Genomic DNA, 19,168 nt, shown 5'->3' with positions numbered 1-19,168 from the left:
GAGAGCAGGGGCCACCATCTTATTGCAGGTGTTTTTTTTTGCCATTAGCTTTTTTTTATATTCACAGGACAGTACTGCATAAAAACATAAAATCCCTATTTTGGGAGAGAGGCATACATTTTATTAGTATTTAGAGAATCCTATAGATTAGTAAAACTATTTTTTTAAAGGCTGCAATCCTAAGCATACTTCCTTAAATAGAAATCTTACTGAAATTAGCATTATTTCTAAGAAAACAGCTGCTTAGAACTGGGTTGTCAGCATGAAATACAGTCTGATGGAACTCAATGTACAAGGCACAATTCACTTTCTTAGAATGTAATTCAGTCCTTCTTCCTTGTCCTAATATTTTTTTTTTAAGTGCTGCCATTGGTACTAGCCTTGACAGGCTACCTAAGATTAATTATATCTAAGGATTGATTCATTGCACCATATCACTTTGTTTTCTTTTGTTTCATTGCACCATATCACTTTGTTTTATTTTGTTTTCGCACACTGTTACAATGGCTGGCACCTAAATCTATCTATTTAACTTACAGTTAAAGTGTCTGGGTTGATGTGAGGCAATATGGAAATTCTCTAGAATTATAGTCATGGTGCTATCCCACTGACATAATATATAGATTATCCCCATTCAAATACATAAAATGTAAAGTATTGGGTGTATATGTCTCAATTAAGATACATATACACAGCTTCAAGAATTATTTTTTAGGGATTATATCCCCAGTCCTAAAAAGCAGGAAGAGGAGTGGATTTTAAAAATCATGTTGCTAACACTCGTGTTTTTTTTTTTTTTTTTTTTTTTTAGAGCTTGGGAGTGTAGTTATATTTTTCTAGATTAGCTATATACATGTATTTCCAATAGCATGGGCAGTTGTAAAAAAAAATTCTTAATCAGAAATCGGAAAGCACTGTGGTTCTTCTGTTTGATATTGACATAACTTTTGCTTTCCAGCTACACTTTACAATAGCATGATTATCCAGCTAGGGAATCCTAGCATTGCTTTCATTACTTTGATATAGGGAATTATTTTTATTTTCAAACTCCAAATCATCTCTTCTCTTTGAATAAATAGTTCATTTATTCAAGATAATAAATATTATTCCCCTTAATGAAGGTCTTAGAATGTGTGTTATGTGTAAATGCAATGCAGAGAAGAAAAGGCATTCCTAATTGCTGGACACCATTTTCTATTAAATACCAGCAAAAAAATAGTTAAAAATTTCTCACAGAGCCTGTTCTCTTAAAGAAGCCAAGAAGATTAGTCCTGTGTATGCTCCATTATTTGGAATTTTTATCTCCTCCTAGCTCTGCTTTCCAAATAATTTTCAAGGCCAGCATTTTTTCAGTTTGGGTTCTAACTGCAGAATTTTGACTCCTAGAACATATAGACAAATTCTTAGATATATCCTTGAAAGATAAAAAATTTCTTTCGAGTCTTTTTGGCAACAGTAAGAAAGTAGTTTGCCATATTCTTTTTCTGGGGTGTTTTTTCAACTTCCTCACTAGTTCTCCAGTTCTGGGGTGTCCCAATGACTTCTTATGCAAGCCTGATTTTGCTTAGTTTAAAGAGAAAGAGTAATTAGTATGCTCACGTTTTTCTAATAACCTTGTGTCTAGTGATGCATGTTTCAAGCCCATGATGAAAATCAACCAAGATAATCAAAGAAGGCATTTAATGCTATTTCTCAGGAAATGTGTTTGAAAATATGACCCTGTTGTTTAATTTTATTTCTGTCTTAGACATTTGATCTAAGGAACTTAGAACTGTTAAAAGTATTTCTTAAAGAAGGGTTTCTACCCAATAATCTATGTATTATTTCTTCAGTTTGCCAGCCCAGTCATATATTCTAGCTGGCTTACAACATTATCACAAAAACATAAACATATCTAAAACTTGTTTAAAACATAATATATAAAAATAAAAAAAACTGCATTAAAACAGCCATCATGCAATATCACCAACTCTTCCAAAGGCCCAGAAGAGAAACTTGTCTTAACGGGTTTTTTTTAATTTTTGAAAAGGTAATGGGGTGGGGGCTATTCCATATGTCAAGGGTAGGCATTGGGAAGGTTGGCTTCCAAGTCCCCAATCCTGTAACTTCCCAGGAAAAGGAAATCAAAAACATGAGCTCATGGGCTGAATGCAGTTAGCAAGTAAAGCATGTACAGTAACTGCTTCTTCTGTTAGCCACAGTTGAAATAATATTGAAGCAAAGTAAATTTGCATAAGGAGTTCCTCAGCATCATCTCTACATTCATTATAGATGAAGTTCACAAACTGCCATTAATACTCTCTTTTATGATCCTTAGCTGTGTCTTTAATCAGTACGCTAAGCTTCAATGGGCTATAAAGTGTGCCAGAATAAAATATCTGAAACTCTTCTCCAGAGAGAAAAATCAGTCAGGCACTGAAAGGCGCCTGCTATTATCTTGCTCCAGTTTTATCTATCCGTTCTTTATTTACTTTGGTTAACCTTTCTTAATTTGTCCAAGAATAAAAGTCACAGTATGGCAGTTGCAATTATATTTATTATTTTGGCCACTAGAAGTCTACAATTCTTCTTCAAGCTTAATTAAAAAATGTGTGATGATACTGAGGACAATTTTGGGAGAATATTATAGTCTCTCCCTCTTTGCTATCATTTTTGTGCTCCCAAAATCTCAGAAACAATTTCAAGATGACTCTTGGTTGTCCTCTTTGCCACCAGACTCTGAACATGGAGCAAAGACCATTAAGCACTCTCAGATTTTTTGCCCTTGATGCTGCAGGTTAGGAGTTGAAAAAAGAGAGAAGAGGAAATAAATTAATTTTCAAGCACCATTTCCTTATTCCACTCTCCAATGTCTTCTGTCTTGCCATACAGTTGCTACTGAAATATTCTTGTCACTGTAGTGGCCAATCATATCTTTAAAGACAACCTGAGAAGTCAGCAAAGGGATAAGCATACAGTGTTGATTAAGTAATGAATCCAGTGTGATTTGATGCTTTATTGCTGGGCTGCAATAAATTCAAAGCAATTTACTACTTTGGATTACAATCTGCAATCCTAAGAAAGTGAATTCTTGCACACATTCGATCTTTTCACCAACAATAACAATAATAATTCCATTCCTTGCAGTGGTCAGGACTTGGTCTTTTTGATGTTGAGGAAGAGTTTCTCACTTTAATCCTTTTGACCAGATGTTTCAGGCTTTCTTTGGTTTGTGAGAGGAGAATTGTGTGATCAGCTAATCAAAGATCATTAATGTTCCTTTCTCCAATCTTTACTCCAATTTTTGATTCTTCAAATTCCAGTTTCCTCATGAATCTGGCATACAGATTGAATAAGAAAAGTGAAATAATGCAATCTTGTCACACTCCTCTTTCCATATAGTGTTTGTATAGTGGATTCCTGATTTGTGTACAGTGACTGTACCAACTAGACCAGATGTCAGATTGGTATAGGTCTTTGTGGGCTCTCCACAATTGTTTTTTTTTTAATTTTCTAATTTTATTCAAATGCAAATAATACAAACACAATACATATAAGTCTAAATAAAAAACAATATAAAAATACAAATATTACAGTGCACCCATCCCCCAGGAGACCATTTTTATTACCTATATTTCTTCTCATTTAACAAATAACAATATACAATGTATTTCAATTGTGCCCTTATCTGCTCCAAAACAGCATATATTCCTGAGCAGGTTTATTCTCTTTGCCTTCCAATAACACTGTTTTTATAAAATCCTCCCATATTTCATTATAATTATTTACTTTAATCATCCCTTTGTTAAATTTAATTTCTGTTGTTAATTTATCATTTATCGCCATATTTCATATTTCATTATACTACTCATTTCTTTGAATAACCCAATTCCGTCTCCAATATTTAGCCATCTCTAATCTAGCTGCCATTATCAAATTTACAATCAATTCCTTTTTTGCTTCATTTATATCTTGTTTTTCTACCAGTAACAGTAATGCAGTCCTTGGTATATATCTAAATTTACATTCAGAAGTTCTCTAATTTCCCTAAACACCATGCCCCATATCTTTTGTGTGCTATCACAATCCCACCACATGTGTTTATATGTTCCAATCTCTTTTTCGCACCTCCAGCAAATATTTGATTTGTGTACAGTGACTGTACCAACTAGACCAGATGTCAGGTTGATACAGGTCTTTGTGGGCTCTCCACAACTGTCATGAAACAACACAATTGAAGGCTCAATAAACAGATGTAGATGTTCTTTTGATATTCTTGAGACTTTTCCATGATCTAGCATTGATCTGCTATGTGCTCAGCAATACTACGACCCCTTCTGAAGCCAACTTGAACATCTGGTAACTCCCTTTTGATGGTCAGTACCAGATGTTGCGTGATCTTAAAGAGAATCTTGCTAGTGTGAGGGTGGAGGGCAATTTTGTGGTAATTGGAGCAATCCTTTTTTGGCAATAGAATGAACCCTCATTATTTACAATCCTGTGGCCATGTGTTTGTTCCCTAAATTTCTGACACAAGGCTATGATCGTTGTGGGTGGTAAAGGCCTTAGCAATTCTGTGGGGAATGGTATCAGCATCTGGGGCCTTGTTCTTTGGCAATTGGCTCATTGCCCACATGACTTCTTCCTGAAGGATGGCTGGTTCTAGTTCTGCTTCACTTTCCCCATCATCCTTGGGAGGCTGGGCCTCTTTACAATGGGCAAACAGCCATTCTGTAAATTCTTCCCATCTGTTCTTGATACCTTGTTGGCCAGATACTTCTTTCCCTTGCTTATTTTGATAATGCTATCATGAGCAATAAGGGGCATTTGAATCGTTTTGACTTGCACAAATGCATTCCTGGTGTGGCCTTTCATGCAGTCCTTTCCTGGCTGCTTGCAATGCTAGTTCTAGTAAATTGTCTTTCCTTGTTGGTCTTTGGAAATCCTTGGTTCCTTTCATTTACCACTGCTTTGACTGTTTTTCTTCACTTGGCTATTCTCATGGTTTCATCTAAGAGTCACTTGCATTTTTCCTCTAGCTTCTTGTATGGTATGTGTTGAACTGCTATTTCAATGATGGTCAATTAAATTTCTTGCCACAGTTCACTGGAAATCTTCTCAGCAGTGTTGAGAAGTTCAGACCTATTTTTCATCTTAACTACATATATGGAAGGCTTTTTGGTGATATCAAACTTCTTTGCAGTGTTGCCTTTATGATCTGAATTGCAATCAACATTTCAATGCGTCTCTGTCTCTCTCTGTGTGTCTGTATCTATCTATCTATCTATCTATCTATCTATCTATCTATCTATCTATCTATCTATCTATCTATCTATCTATCTATCTATCTAACGTTGCCATTACGGAAACATGGTGGGATGAAACCCACAAATGGAACACACAGCTAGAGAGATTTAAATTATTTAAAAGAAACAGACCAAATAAAAGAGGAGGTGGAGTTGCTCTCTGTATAACTACATCTCTACAGAAATAGAGCACAACAATGATGAAAACTGTCTTGAATGCATTTGGGTCAATATAAAAGGGGGGGGGGAAATGACATTGCCATAGGTATATACTACAGGCCACCCAACCAAACAGAGGAAAAAGATGAACTTTTTGCTAGTCAGCTAACTAAGGTATGTAGGAAGCACATCACAATAGTAATGGGGGACTTTAACTACCCTGACATCAACTGGGAGACAAACTCTGCACCAAGTGGAAGATCAAACAGATTCCTGGCAAACCTAGCAGACAACTTTGTCTCCCAAAAAGTAGAGAAGGGAACTAGGGGATTAGCCATTTTGGATCTAATTCTCACTAACAGAGATGAAATGATAGAAGGTGTTGAAGCCATAGGAACCTTGGGAAGAAGTGATCATGGAATATTGGAATTCAACATTATGGAAGCACAAGCACTAGAACACAGTCAAACTAGAGTCTTGGACTTCAAGAGAGCTAATTTCAATAAACTTAGAGAGGGTTTGGAAGGATTCCATGGATGAGAATCCTCCAGGGGAAAACAACTCAAGATGATTGGGAAATGTTGAAAAGTGAGATAATAAAGCCCAGTCTAGCACAATATCAGCAAAGAGGAAAAATAACAGCTCTCAAAAGAAACCAGCATGGCTGCACAAAGAACTCTCTGATAAATTGAAAGATAAAAAGGACAAGTATAGAAAGTGGAAAGAGGGACACATAAATAAGTCAGAATATCAGCAAATAGCCTGAGCCTGCAAAGATGAAGTGAGGAAAGCTAAGGCTCAAAATGAACTAAGGCATGTGACCAAAGTCAAAAATAACAACAAAAAAAAAAACTTCTTTCAACATGTAAAAAACAAGAAAAAAGTGAAGGAAATAATTGGTCCATTAGTGGGTGAAAGTGGCAAGAAGGTGACAAGCAACAGGGAGAAAGCGGAACTATTTAACTCGTTTTTTTGCATCTGTCTTTACACATAGGAAAAAAGCAGACCAACCTATCAAAAATAGTGCCATAAAAAACAGAATAGATATAGGTTAAATTATAAAATTCCAATTTGGGGGATTCATGGACACATGATAGAGGGGGTATCTAGGGGAGTGAATTTGGATAGGATTTCTTATAAGGAATTACTTAGTTTGGTAGGGAAGGATTGGCAATTAAAATCTTTAGCTGAGTTGAAGCAAGAAAATATTGTACACTCTTGGTTTCAGTATAATCAATTGTTAGTTAGGTGGAGTTTAGATCAAAAGGTTGGTATTACTTTAGAGGACGTGAATTTGGTAAAACAGGTTAAAGATCAAACTCGAGCCCATATAAAGAGAATGTATAATGTTTTAATAGAATTGGATTCTGAAACGGAGTTAAAGATTGTATGGTAAAATGGGCACAAAATATTCAAGAGCCGATTCTATTGGATACATGGGAGACAATTTGGGTTAGAAATGTAAAATTTACTCAAGTTCAAAATTTGAGAGAAAATTTTTATAAAATGTTTTATAGGTGGCATTTGGATCCCCAAAAGTTGTCTTGTATGTATCCTAACTTGCAGCCCAAATGTTGGAGATGTGCTAGTTTGGATGCAACTTACTTTCATATTTGGTGGACTTGTAGAAATTTTTTGGATTAAAATTTGGTGGAACATTCAAAATATTTTTAAAAGAAAGATAAAGTTTACTCCTCAACTATTTTTGTTGGGTATTATTGTAGATTTTGATGTTAAGGAAACTAATTTGATGTTGAATTTAATAACAGCAGCAAGACTGTTGGTAGGGCAATATTGGAAGATTCCTTGCTGACTATAGAAGAATGGACCCTTAAGGTCTCAAATTTAGCAGAAATGGCAAGAATTTCGGCTTATTTGAAGAATCATTCACAAGAGAGAGATATTTCGGTTTGGAGAAGATGGATAGATTATATTCAGAATAAATATGGGACTAAAAATTTCCATTTACTTTATGAATAAATTTTAGAATATTATTATTGTTATTATTTTTATTATTAATAGTTTATTATAGTGAAATTTTTATTATATTGTATTGTTTATGAATTAGGATTTTAATTTGTTTATATGATTAAGTTTATTTGCAAATTGTTTACTCTGTGTTAAAGGGAGTTAAAGCGCATTATATTTGTTTATATAGTTGGTTAATGTTAGTTAGATTATGATTATTATATTTGTTATCCTGTATTCAGCTCAGGGAAGTGGGGGAGGGGGAGGGGAGGGGGGGTAGGGAGGGTGGGTTTGGGGGTATATTTTGTAATTTTTGTAAAACTTTTTAATTAAAAAAAAAAACAGAATAGAAACACGTTAAGATAGGCAAGAAAATGGTAAGTGAGCACCTGTCCAGCCTAGACGAGTTCAAATCACCAGGACCAGATGGATTACATCCCAAGGTTCTCAAGGAACTGGCAGATGTGATCTCAGAACCACTGAACTATATTTTTCAAAGATCCTGGAGCACTGGGAAACTACCAGAGGACTGGAAAAGAGGTGATGTAGTTCCCATCTTCAAAAAAGGGAAAAAAACGGATCCAGGAAATTACAGACCTATCAGTCTGACCTCAATACCTGGGAAGATTCTGGAAAAGATAATCAAAAAATGAATCAGCGAACACCTACATGCAAAGCAAGTCATTACTAAAAGCCAACACGGGTTTGTCAAAAACAGATCATGCCAGACAAACCTTATTGCATTCTTTGACCAAGTGACAAAATTAGTGGACCAGAGGAATGCTGTGGATATAATTTATTTGGACTTCAGTAAAGCATTTGACAAAGTAGATCACAACCTACTACTTGATAAGATAGAAAAATGTGGGTTAGACAGCATCACCACCAGATGGATCCATAGCTGGCTGACCAGCCGTACTAAGCATGTGGTCCTCAATGGAACCACATCTACATGGAGGGAAGTGTGTAGTGGGGTGCCCCAGGGCTCTGTTCTGGGCCCAGTGCTCTTCAACATCTTCATCAATGATATGGACGAGGGGGTAGATGGAGAACTCATCAAATTTGCAGGCGACACCAAGCTGGCAGGAATAGCCAACACTCCAGAAGACAGGCTTAGGATACAGGAGGATCTGGACAGACTTGAACACTGGGCTCTATCTAACAAAATGAAATTCAATGGTGAAAAAAGTAAGGCTCTACATTTAGGCAAGAAAAACCAAATGTATAGGTATAGTATTGCTCAATAGTAGTAACTGTGAGAGGGATCTCGGAGTCCTAGTGGACAATCATTTAAATATGAGCCAGCATTGAGCTGCAGCTGCCAAAAAAGCCAACACAGTGCTAGGCTGCATTAACAAAGGGAGAGAATCAAGGTCACGTGAAGTGTTAATACCACTTTACAATGCCTTAGTAAGGCCACACTTGGAATACTGCATCCAGTTTTGGTCACCACAATGTAAAAAAGATGTTGAGACTCTAGAAAGAGTACAGAGAAGAGCAACAAAGATAATTAGGGGACTGGAGGCTAAAACATATAAGGAAAGGTTGCTGGAATTGGGTATGTCTAGTTTAAACGAAGAGAAGGACAGGGGGGACATGATAGCAGTGTTCCAATATCTCAGGGGCTGCCACAAAGAAGAGGGAGTCAAGCTATTTTCCAAAGCGCCTGAAGGCAGGACAAGAAGCAACGGATGGAAACTAATCAAGGAGAGAAGCAACCTAAACTAAGGAGAAACTTCCTGACAGTTAGAACAATTAACCAGTGGAACAACCTGCCTCCAGAATGTGAATGCTCCAACATTGGAAGTTTTAAGAAGAACTGGACAGCCATTTGTCTGAAATGGTATAGGGTTACCTGCCTGAGCAGGGGATTGGACTTGATGACCTGCAAGTTCCCTTCCAACTTTATTATTATTATTATTACGATCTATTATCGCACAGTCAGCCAGATGTTCAGACTGGATTTGGCATTTTGTCTACCTATCGAGTCCTTACCCAGGACCTGGGATAGGCAGATGTGGATGTTTGATGGTATTACAGGTATCGTCGCAGGATGGAAGCAGTTCCTAGTAAGGCCGCCTTTTGCAATTGACTAATAGCGAATTTGTCAATGCCAATGGTGTTCAAGTGGTGCTCCAGTTGTTTTGGGATTGCACCCAAGGAGCCTATTACTATTGGTACTACCCTTGCTTGCTTTTGCCACAGTCTTTCTATTTCTATTTGTAGGTCTTTGTATTTTGTTATCTTCTCCAGTTCTTTCTCGTCTATTCTGCTGTCTCCAGGCACTGCCACGTCCACTATCCAGACTTTTTTGTCTTTCTTATCGACAATTGTTAAGTCTGGGGTGTTATGTTGCAGGTGCTTGTCTGTTTGAATTCTGAAGTCCCAGAGCAGTTTAATTTTATCATTTTCTATGACTTTCTCTATTTTATGATCCCACCAGTTTTTGCTTACAGGCAAATGATATTTTTTGCAGATCTTCCAATGCACCATTGTTGCTACTTTGTCATGCCGCTGCTTGTAGTCAGTCTGTGCAATCTTCTTGCAACAGCTTACCAGGTGGTCCACTGTTTCTTCAGCTTCTTTGCATAGGCGGCACTTACTGTCTGTTGCTGTCTTCTCAATTTTGACTTTATATGCATTTGTCCTTAAGGCTTGGTCTTGTGCAGCCAGAATTAGTCCCTCGGTCTCTTTCTTCAATTTTCCTGCTCTTAGCCATTGCCAGGTCTTGTTATTATCTGCTTTCCCAGCTATTTTTTTAATGTATTGGCCATGTAGTGCTTTGTCTTCCCATGCCTCTATTCTGTTCTTCATTTGGTCTTTCTTGTAGGCCAGTTTGGTCTCTCCAGTAGTCAGTAAGCCTTCCTGATATACTAATTTCAGTGCATCTTCATCATTGTTCTTCAGATATTCTTCCAAAGCCATTTTTTCTTCTTCAACCATCTGATGTACTTGTAGCATTCCACGCCCACCTATTTGCCTTGGTAGATAAAGTCTGTCAATGTCACTGCGTGGATGAAGGGCATGATTCATTGTCATTATTTTTCTGGTCTTCCTATCCATTGCTTTTAGTTCTGCTTGAGTCCAGTCCACTATTCCAGCTGTGTACCTAATGACTGGGATTGCCCAGGTGTTGATTGCCTTTATGGTATTTCCTCCATTGAGTTTGGACTTTAAGATCTTCTTCACTCTCTTGATGTATTCACCTCTAATCTTTTTCTTGACTTCAGTGTGCTTGATGTTGTCAGCTTGAAGGATACCCAAGTATTTGTAGTAATCTTTCTCATCCAGACTCTTAATGTTATTTTCGTGGGGCATCTTGATTCCTTCAGTTTTCACTACTTTTCCTTGTTTGATAGTAAGTGTGGCACATTTGTCCAAGCCAAACTCCATAACAATATCTTGGCTATATATATGGACAGTTTTGAGCAGCGATTCTATTTCAGATGATGTTTTTCCATACAGCTTCAGATCATCCATGTAAAGGAGATGGGTTAGTCTGGTAGATGTTTTTGATGTTTGATAGCCATGTCCTGAGTTATTCAGTATTGTTGACAGAGGAAACAGTGCAATAACAAATAGTAATGGTGACCATGAATCTCCTTGAAATATTCTTCTCTTAATATTAACCTCTCCCAGTCTCTCACCATTGATCCGCAACTGTGTCTTCCATTGTGCCATCGATCTTTGCACAAATTTTCTGATGTTTCTACTGACTCCTGTTATTTCTAGGCACTTGATTATCCAGTCATGTGGCAGAGAGTCAAATGCCTTTTTGTAGTCAATCCATGCCACATTCAGGTTGGTCTTCCTTCTCTTGCAGTTTTCCAAGATCATTTTGTCTATTAGGAGTTGATCTTTTGTTCCTCTGCTATTGGGGCAGTTTCCTTTCTGCTCAGGTGGAAAGAGATTGTTTTCAACTAGATGCTGTTGTACTGCATCAGCTACCACACCAGTTAGTAATTTGAAAGTTGTTGGTAAGCAGGTAATTGGCCTGTAGTTACCTGGTGTTGCCCCTTTTGCTGGATTTTTCATTATTAGGTAGGTTTTCCCAGTTGTTAGCCACTTTTCAATTTCTCCTCCTTGTAGTATATTGTTGAACTGCTTGGCAATGAGTGGGTGTATAACAGTTAGATGTTTCAACCAAAACCCATGCAGTTCATCTTCACCTGGTGCTGACCAATTTTTGATTTTCTTTGCTCTTTTTTCTACCATTTTTGTTGTTATTACTAGTTCTTTCATTTCAACTTCTGTTTTATTTGCATCCACCTCTTTTAACCAAGCCGCATCCTTGTTGTATTTCTTTGGGTTATCCCATATCTGCTTCCAGAACTGCACTGTTTCTTCCTTGTCAGGTACTGACTGATTCTTGCAGTTTCTCCATTGATGGATTGGTAGAAACGTTTCTGATTGGATTGAAATTGGAGGTTCTGCCTATAGTTTGCAATTCGAGCTTCATATCTACTGATTTTCCTGGCTATAGCTGTTATTTGTTGCTTTATTATTTCCAGTGCTTCCTTGATCTTCCTTGTTTCTAAGTGGTATTTCTTGATTAGGTATTCTTTGGTCTTCTTGTTCTTCTTGTTTTCTTTCATCTGTTCTAGCTTGCTTGCATGTGATCTTAACTTGCTGATCTTATTTTCTAGTCTAACCTTCCATTTTTGTGGTGCACTGTTGGTTTGTTTTTCTTCTTTGTTGATTTTGCATCCCAGGTATTCAGTTATAACTGCAGCTGTGCTGTACATTAGTTGGTTTGTTTATCATATTATTATTATTATCAATCATCGCACAGTCAGCCAGATGTTCAGACTGGATTTGGCATTTTGTCTACCTATCGAGTCCTTACCCAGGACCTGGGATAGGCAGAAGTAGATGTTTGATGGTATTATAGGTATCGTCGCAGGATGGAAGCAGTTCCTAATAAGGCCGCCTTTTGCAATTGACTAATAGCAAATTTGTCAATGCCAATGGTGTTCAAGTGGTGCTCCAGTTGTTTTGGGATTGCGCCCAAGGAGCCTATGACTATTGGTACTACCCTTGCTTGCTTTTGCCACAGTCTTTCTATTTCTATTTGTAGGTCTTTGTATTTTGTTATCTTCTCCAGTTCTTTCTCTTCTATTCTGCTGTCTCCAGGCACTGCCACGTCCACTATCCAGACTTTTTTGTCTTTCTTATCGACAATTGTTAAGTCTGGGTGTTATGTTGCAGGTGCTTGTCTGTTTGAATTCTGAAGTCCCAGAGCAGTTTAATTTTATCATTTTCTATGACTTTCTCTATTTTATGATCCCACCAGTTTTTGCTTACAGGCAAATGATATTTTTTGCAGATCTTCCAATGCACCATTGTTGCTACTTTGTCATGCCGCTGCTTGTAATCAGTTTGTGCAATCTTCTTGCAACAGCTTACCAAGTGGTCCACTGTTTCTTCAGCTTCTTTGCATAGGCGGCACTTACTGTCTGTTGCTGTCTTCTCAATTTTGACTTTGTATGCATTTGTCCTTAAGGCTTGGTCTTGTGCAGCCAGAATTAGTCCCTCGTTCTCTTTCTTCAATTTTCCTGCTCTTATCCATTGCCAGGTTTTATTATTATCTGCTTTCCCAGCTATTTTTTTCATGTATTGGCCATGTAGTGCTTTGTCTTCCCATGCCTCTATTCTGTTCTTCATTTGGTCTTTCTTGTAGGCCAGTTTGGTCTCTCCAGTAGTCAGTAAGCCTTCCTGATATACTAATTTCAGTGCATCTTCATCATTGTTCTTCAGATATTCTTCCAAAGCCATTTTTTCTTCTTCAACCATCTGATGTACTTGTAGCATTCCACGCCCACCTATTTGCCTTGGTAGATAAAGTCTATCAATGTCACTGCGTGGATGAAGGGCATGATTCATTGTCATTATTTTTCTGGTCTGCCTATCCATTGCTTTTAGTTCTGCTTGAGTCCAGTCCACTATTCCAGCTGTGTACCTAATGACTGGGATTGCCCAGGTGTTGATTGCCTTTATGGTATTTCCTCCATTGAGTTTGGACTTTAAGATCTTCTTCACTCTCTTGATGTATTCACCTCTAATCTTTTTCTTGACTTCAGTGTGCTTGATGTTGTCAGCTTGAAGGATACCCAAGTATTTGTAGTACTCTTCCTCATCCAGACTCTTAATGTTATTTTCGTGGGGCATCTTGATTCCTTCAGTTTTCACTATTTTTCCTTGTTTGATAGTAAGTGTGGCACATTTGTCCAAGCCAAACTCCATTACAATATCTTGGCTATATATACGGACAGTGTTGAGCAGCGATTCTATTTCAGATGATGTTTTTCCATACAGCTTCAGATCATCCATGTAAAGGAGATGGGATAGTCTGGCAGATGTTTTTGATGTTTGATAGCCATGTCCTGAGTTATTCAGTATTGTTGACAGAGGAAACAGTGCAATAACAAATAGTAATGGTGATAATGAATCTCCTTGAAATATTCCTCTCTTGATATTAACCTCTCCCAGCTTCTCACCATTGATCTGCAACTGTGTCTTCCATTGTGCCATCGATCTTTGCACAAATTTTCTGATGTTTCTACTGACTCCTGTTATTTCTAGGCACTTGATTATCCAATCATGTGGCAGAGAGTCAAATGCCTTTTTGTAGTCAATCCATGCCACATTCAGGTTGGTCTTCCTTCTCTTGCAGTTTTCCAAGATCATTTTGTCTATTAGGAGTTGATCTTTTGTTCCTCTGCTATTGGGGCGGTTTCCTTTCTGCTCAGGTGGAAAGAGATTGTTTTCAACTAGATGCTGTTGTACTGCATCAGCTACCACACCAGTTAGTAATTTGAAAGTTGTTGGTAAGCAGGTAATTGGCCTGTAGTTACCTGGTGTTGCCCCTTTTGCTGGATTTTTCATTATTAGGTAGGTTTTCCCAGTTGTTAGCCACTTTTCAATTTCTCCTCCTTGTAGTATATTGTTGAACTGCTTGGCAATGAGTGGGTGTATAACAGTTAGATGTTTCAACCAAAACCCATGCAGTTCATCTTCACCTGGTGCTGACCAATTTTTGATTTTCTTTGCTCTTTTTTCTACCATTTTTGTTGTTATTACTAGTTCTTTCATTTCAACTTCTGTTTTATTTGCATCCACCTCTTTTAACCAAGCTGCATCCTTGTTGTATTTCTTTGGGTTATCCCATATCTGCTTCCAGAATTGCACTGTTTCTTCCTTGTCAGGTACTGACTGATTCCTTGCAGTTTCTCCATTGATGGATTGGTAGAAACGTTTCTGATTGGATTGAAATTGGAGGTTCTGCCTATAGTTTGCAATTCGAGCTTCATATCTACTGATTTTCCTGGCTATAGCTGTTATTTGTTGCTTTATTATTTCCAGTGCTTCCTTGATCTTCCTTGTTTCTAAGTGGTATTTCTTGATTAGGTATTCTTTGGTCTTCTTGTTCTTCAGCTTCTTTTCTTTCATCTGTTCTAGCTTGCTTGCATGTGATCTTAACTTGCTGATCTTATTTTCTAGTCTAACCTTCCATTTTTGTGGTGCACTGTTTGTTTGTTTTTCTTCTTTGTTGATTTTGCATCCCAGGTATTCAGTTATAACTGCAGCTGTGCTGTACATTAGTTGGTTTGTTTCTTGCAGTGAATTGGTGCTTATACTTGATATTGCAGTATTTGCATCTTTTAATGCTTGTGCTAGCTGTTTCTTTGGAACAAGCTTCAATGCAGGCAGCCTTATTCTGTTGTTTTTGTGCTGTTCTAGATGCTCAGTTATTCTTTGTTTCAATTCTTTTATTTCTTTAGTTAGAGGGTTTTGTTCTTCCTGAGGAAGAGGTGCCTGGTTTCCAAATGAGAACAGTTGTATATCTCTACTGGATTCCTTTCACTGCAACTCCCCCTGGTTTGCCTCTACATTCTGAATTACTTCTTGTAAGGCTTTGATTTCTTTGCCCTGGGTAACCTTTGCAGTTCGTCCAATTCTGTTTCTGTGAATACTTTATTTCGTGTTATAAATCGGCGTTGATCTGCTAGTCTCTGTTCTGTTATTTCTGATTCTGGATGTTGTTCTTTCCAGAATTGGTGCATTCGTTTTAGATATCCTCTTCTTGTTGGACTTGATCTGTAGTAACAGATCATTATTTCTTTGTTTTCCATCACTGTGTACCTGCGACGGGTAAACACCTTTTCTTCCAGTAGTTCTGCAGCTGCTAGCCCTGGTTGCTCAGCCAACAGTCCTGAGTCCTGTAACCCATTTTTCACCAGATATCCAGGAACTCCAATATCTAGTGCGGACCTTGTTAACCCGGGCGACGTCCGAGCCGGTATGGCATTCTGAAATTTGCGTCTCACCATATTTTTTATGGGAGAGACACTCTTTGTCTGACTCCTCTGATGAGACCTGTCCAGTATGGTTGAACCTCTGGCATAGCTCTCATCTTCCTCAGAGTACACAAGCCCCACAACCACGTCAAGGTAGTGCCTCACTGGGGGATTATTATTATTATTATTATTATTATTATTATTATTATTATTATTATTATTATTATCTATCCATACACACACACACATATTCATATAAAAAAACCCAAAAGTGCTTGTCATCTGTGTTCAAGAATTTTGGATGCAAAGATCTTCTACAGTTGAAAGCCTCAGTGACATAATGAAATCAGTGTGCAAATTGTGTACTTTATGGGGTCCTTGGTGCTCTCTGAGCTTGGTTGTTTTCTTGCAAATGCTTCATTACCAAACTAAGTAACATCATCAGTGCAAGAAGGGAGTGCTTATGCTCTCTATTTATATACTAATGACTTGCCCTGTCAATGTTGGTGGGAGTGTTCTTTTGTACTTTGTGTCAAAAGCTTCAAGTGACTTGGAAACTCCATAATACACAAAGTATACTTTGTTTTGATTGTTGTTTGTAGTCCAGGTTGCCTTTTTTCATGTTATTTATGTTTTCTATTATTTAGTATTATATTTTGTAAGCTCACATCACATCTAACTGACACTAATGCTATTCTAGGAGGACATACTCTCTTGCATCATAGGACTGGCATCTTGCACATAGGAGAACATCAGCCATAAACACTCTCCTAAATCCAGAGAGAGTTTCATCCCTGTGCAGCCTCTTACATCCAGATATAATGGTTACCTATAGCTTGGTTTCCACCTTTTCACAGATGATAGTATTAACACTCTTATAATATGAATATTATTGCCTTGGGATCACTTACTTCAATTATATTTATCTATTTTATTTATAAAATTTATCACACACACATTAAAACATAAATTAAAAGCAAGACTTAAAAACCAAGGACACATGGGGAAGGCAAGGGCAGAATAGGGGAGGCGGGACCTGTTGTTATTTGATTAACCACCTCCATTGTGCTGTTCTCCCGTTGGGGCAGAGCTAGGTCTTTAGGCCCTTATGAAAAGATAGGGGGATTGGGACCAACCTCATGTAGGGGGAAAAGAGGTTCCATTATTTCCAGTTGAAACTTTTCTCTGTATGTTGTGTGCTGTATTTATTGATTTGACAGTGGCTTGGCAGTGATGATCAAAAGCAAAGAGATTAACAATAGAGCAGAAAGCTTCAAATTCTTTCTACATAGTTGTCAGCAATTTGAAATATATCTCACTGGCTATAATGTTGGTACTTAATATTTGCGTTTGTACTGAGGAAAATGCTTTGCTGAAAACTTGCTTCGAAACTTCTTAAATGTTTTATTCCCCTGCAAAAGACACTTTTTAAATAGACCATATTATCAGAATCCTTCAGAATTTCTTTCAGATATAACATGGTGTTGCTTGCGGGTTGACTGTATGGTTCAAGATGGTAGAAGATTCTATGACTGTTTTTTTTTTCCATTGCACATCTTTTCATACCTCTGCAGGTTGCCTGCTTTCCCACACTTCTGAATCTGAAAAGTCCAGTGGGAGGATTTCTCTGGTTAGACTACTTACCTATTGACTTATTTCAAATGCATTTATGCTACTGTTCTCTCCTGAGATTCATTTGGATCATGGGAAAGTGTGGATGGAGAAACAATTTTACATTATAAGGACATCTAGGACAGTGTTTCCTAAAATATGGTCCTAATATGCCTGGGACTCCCCAAACTCACCTAGTGGTCTGTAAAATCAAAATGATTTGCCATCATACTACTGAAAAATAATGCAATAGTACAACTCCATCAAACAATTGTGAAAAGCTGTAGTGGCAGAAGATGCGTCAATTTTAATTTTTAATATGGTGAATCTTGCTAAGTATACTGTAACCCACACAAACAAAAGCTCTTTTGGGAACCCTCCATAATTTTTAAAAGTAGGAAGGGATCCTGAGAGAAAGAAAAGTTGAAGAAACATTGGCCGAAAGTTCTGAGACGGGGGTTGCATAATATACAGAGCACCACTTGATGATAGTGGTTAGAGTTCCTATGTTTTTGTTGTCATGTAGTAATTGCCTGGATTGTTGCAGTGCAGATCTTGTAGCCCTACTCTGGGCACCTAGTAACTTAAAAGAAATCATAGACTCACACTCTTCTATTAAGAGTTTCATTGGAAAACAATGAAAGCAAATTCTTCAAATGAATGAAAGGCGGTAGAAAAGTGCAGTGACTTAGATGTTTTATTTGAAATGCAGATAGCAGACTAATTGCATGAATAAATGTGAAGTGACACAGGAAGGAAAGTTGTGGCACCAGGTTTAATTCCTAGAAATCCAAAAGGAAGTCACTTCACATTTATTCCTGCAATGTCTGCTATTTGCATGTCAAACTTAGTATAGTTTCCCTAACCCATCAGCTTCAAAATGTAAGGGTTCTTGAAGGTCTGTAGAACTAAATGAGCATCTCTGTTTTAAGTCCACTGATAGAAGACATTTTACCCATAGAAGTAGAATGCTGAATTCCAGCATTGAATGTGTGTAACAGCTAAACCACAAAGAAGATAGGTATCAAAATTTGAGTTCAATACAGATAAAGCAAGAGGAATTGTAGCACATTTATCATGAACACTTTCAGCCCATTGTTGTGCTTTTTGTCTGTCCTGACTGAGGTAGATGTATTTTTAAAGCTCAGCTATGCCTCTCCATTTCTAGAATTTAAATTTCCAACAATTGCATTTTAGATAGATGTATTCCAAAGTGGGCAATGTTTCCTGGGTTAGGGACCACATTTTTCTTTGGGTGGTATGCCAGCAGCCACGTTCAAAGCAATCTGAAATCAAGACAAAAATTACATTTGACTTCAGTTGTATTTAAATGATTTACAATTAAATATAGCTATTGTGATTATTCTTTTTCAGTCTTGTATTTAATAACTTTTCCTTCTGTCACATTAAAAATTATAATTTGATAAAAACTTTGAGAAGTTTCTGGAGGCTATATCTAGGGTTTTCCAGGGCCATAAAGCATCTGTGGGATTTCAGATTGTGCCTCTCTGATGAATTATGAGACACTGTCAGGTGTGTATATTTTATTTAGCTGGAACTGTTATGCACTGATTGATCTGAAATATAGATCATTGTGAGGGAGTAGAGAGAGAACTTGGAAAAAAGGAAAGAGAACATTAGAAAGAGCCAAGATTGAGCAGTGGAATTAAAAGGGAGTAAAAGGATGCTGAGAGTTAAGATTCCAGAACCATTTATAGATGAATAATAGCTGCCTTTCTGTCAGACTTGTTTAAGGCATATAGAATGGAAGCAAGAACAGTTGTATTTCTCAACTTCAGACTAAATTAGAGCAACTCCAAAGCCATATTGTTTTTGGATCGACAGGTA

This window comes from Crotalus tigris, unplaced genomic scaffold (genome assembly GCF_016545835.1).
Source record: "Crotalus tigris isolate CLP2741 ecotype Arizona unplaced genomic scaffold, ASM1654583v1 scf7180000023829.5930981, whole genome shotgun sequence".
Taxonomy (NCBI): domain Eukaryota; kingdom Metazoa; phylum Chordata; class Lepidosauria; order Squamata; family Viperidae; genus Crotalus; species Crotalus tigris.
The sequence above is the reverse complement of the archived record's forward strand: the minus strand, read 5'-3'. Positions refer to the sequence as shown.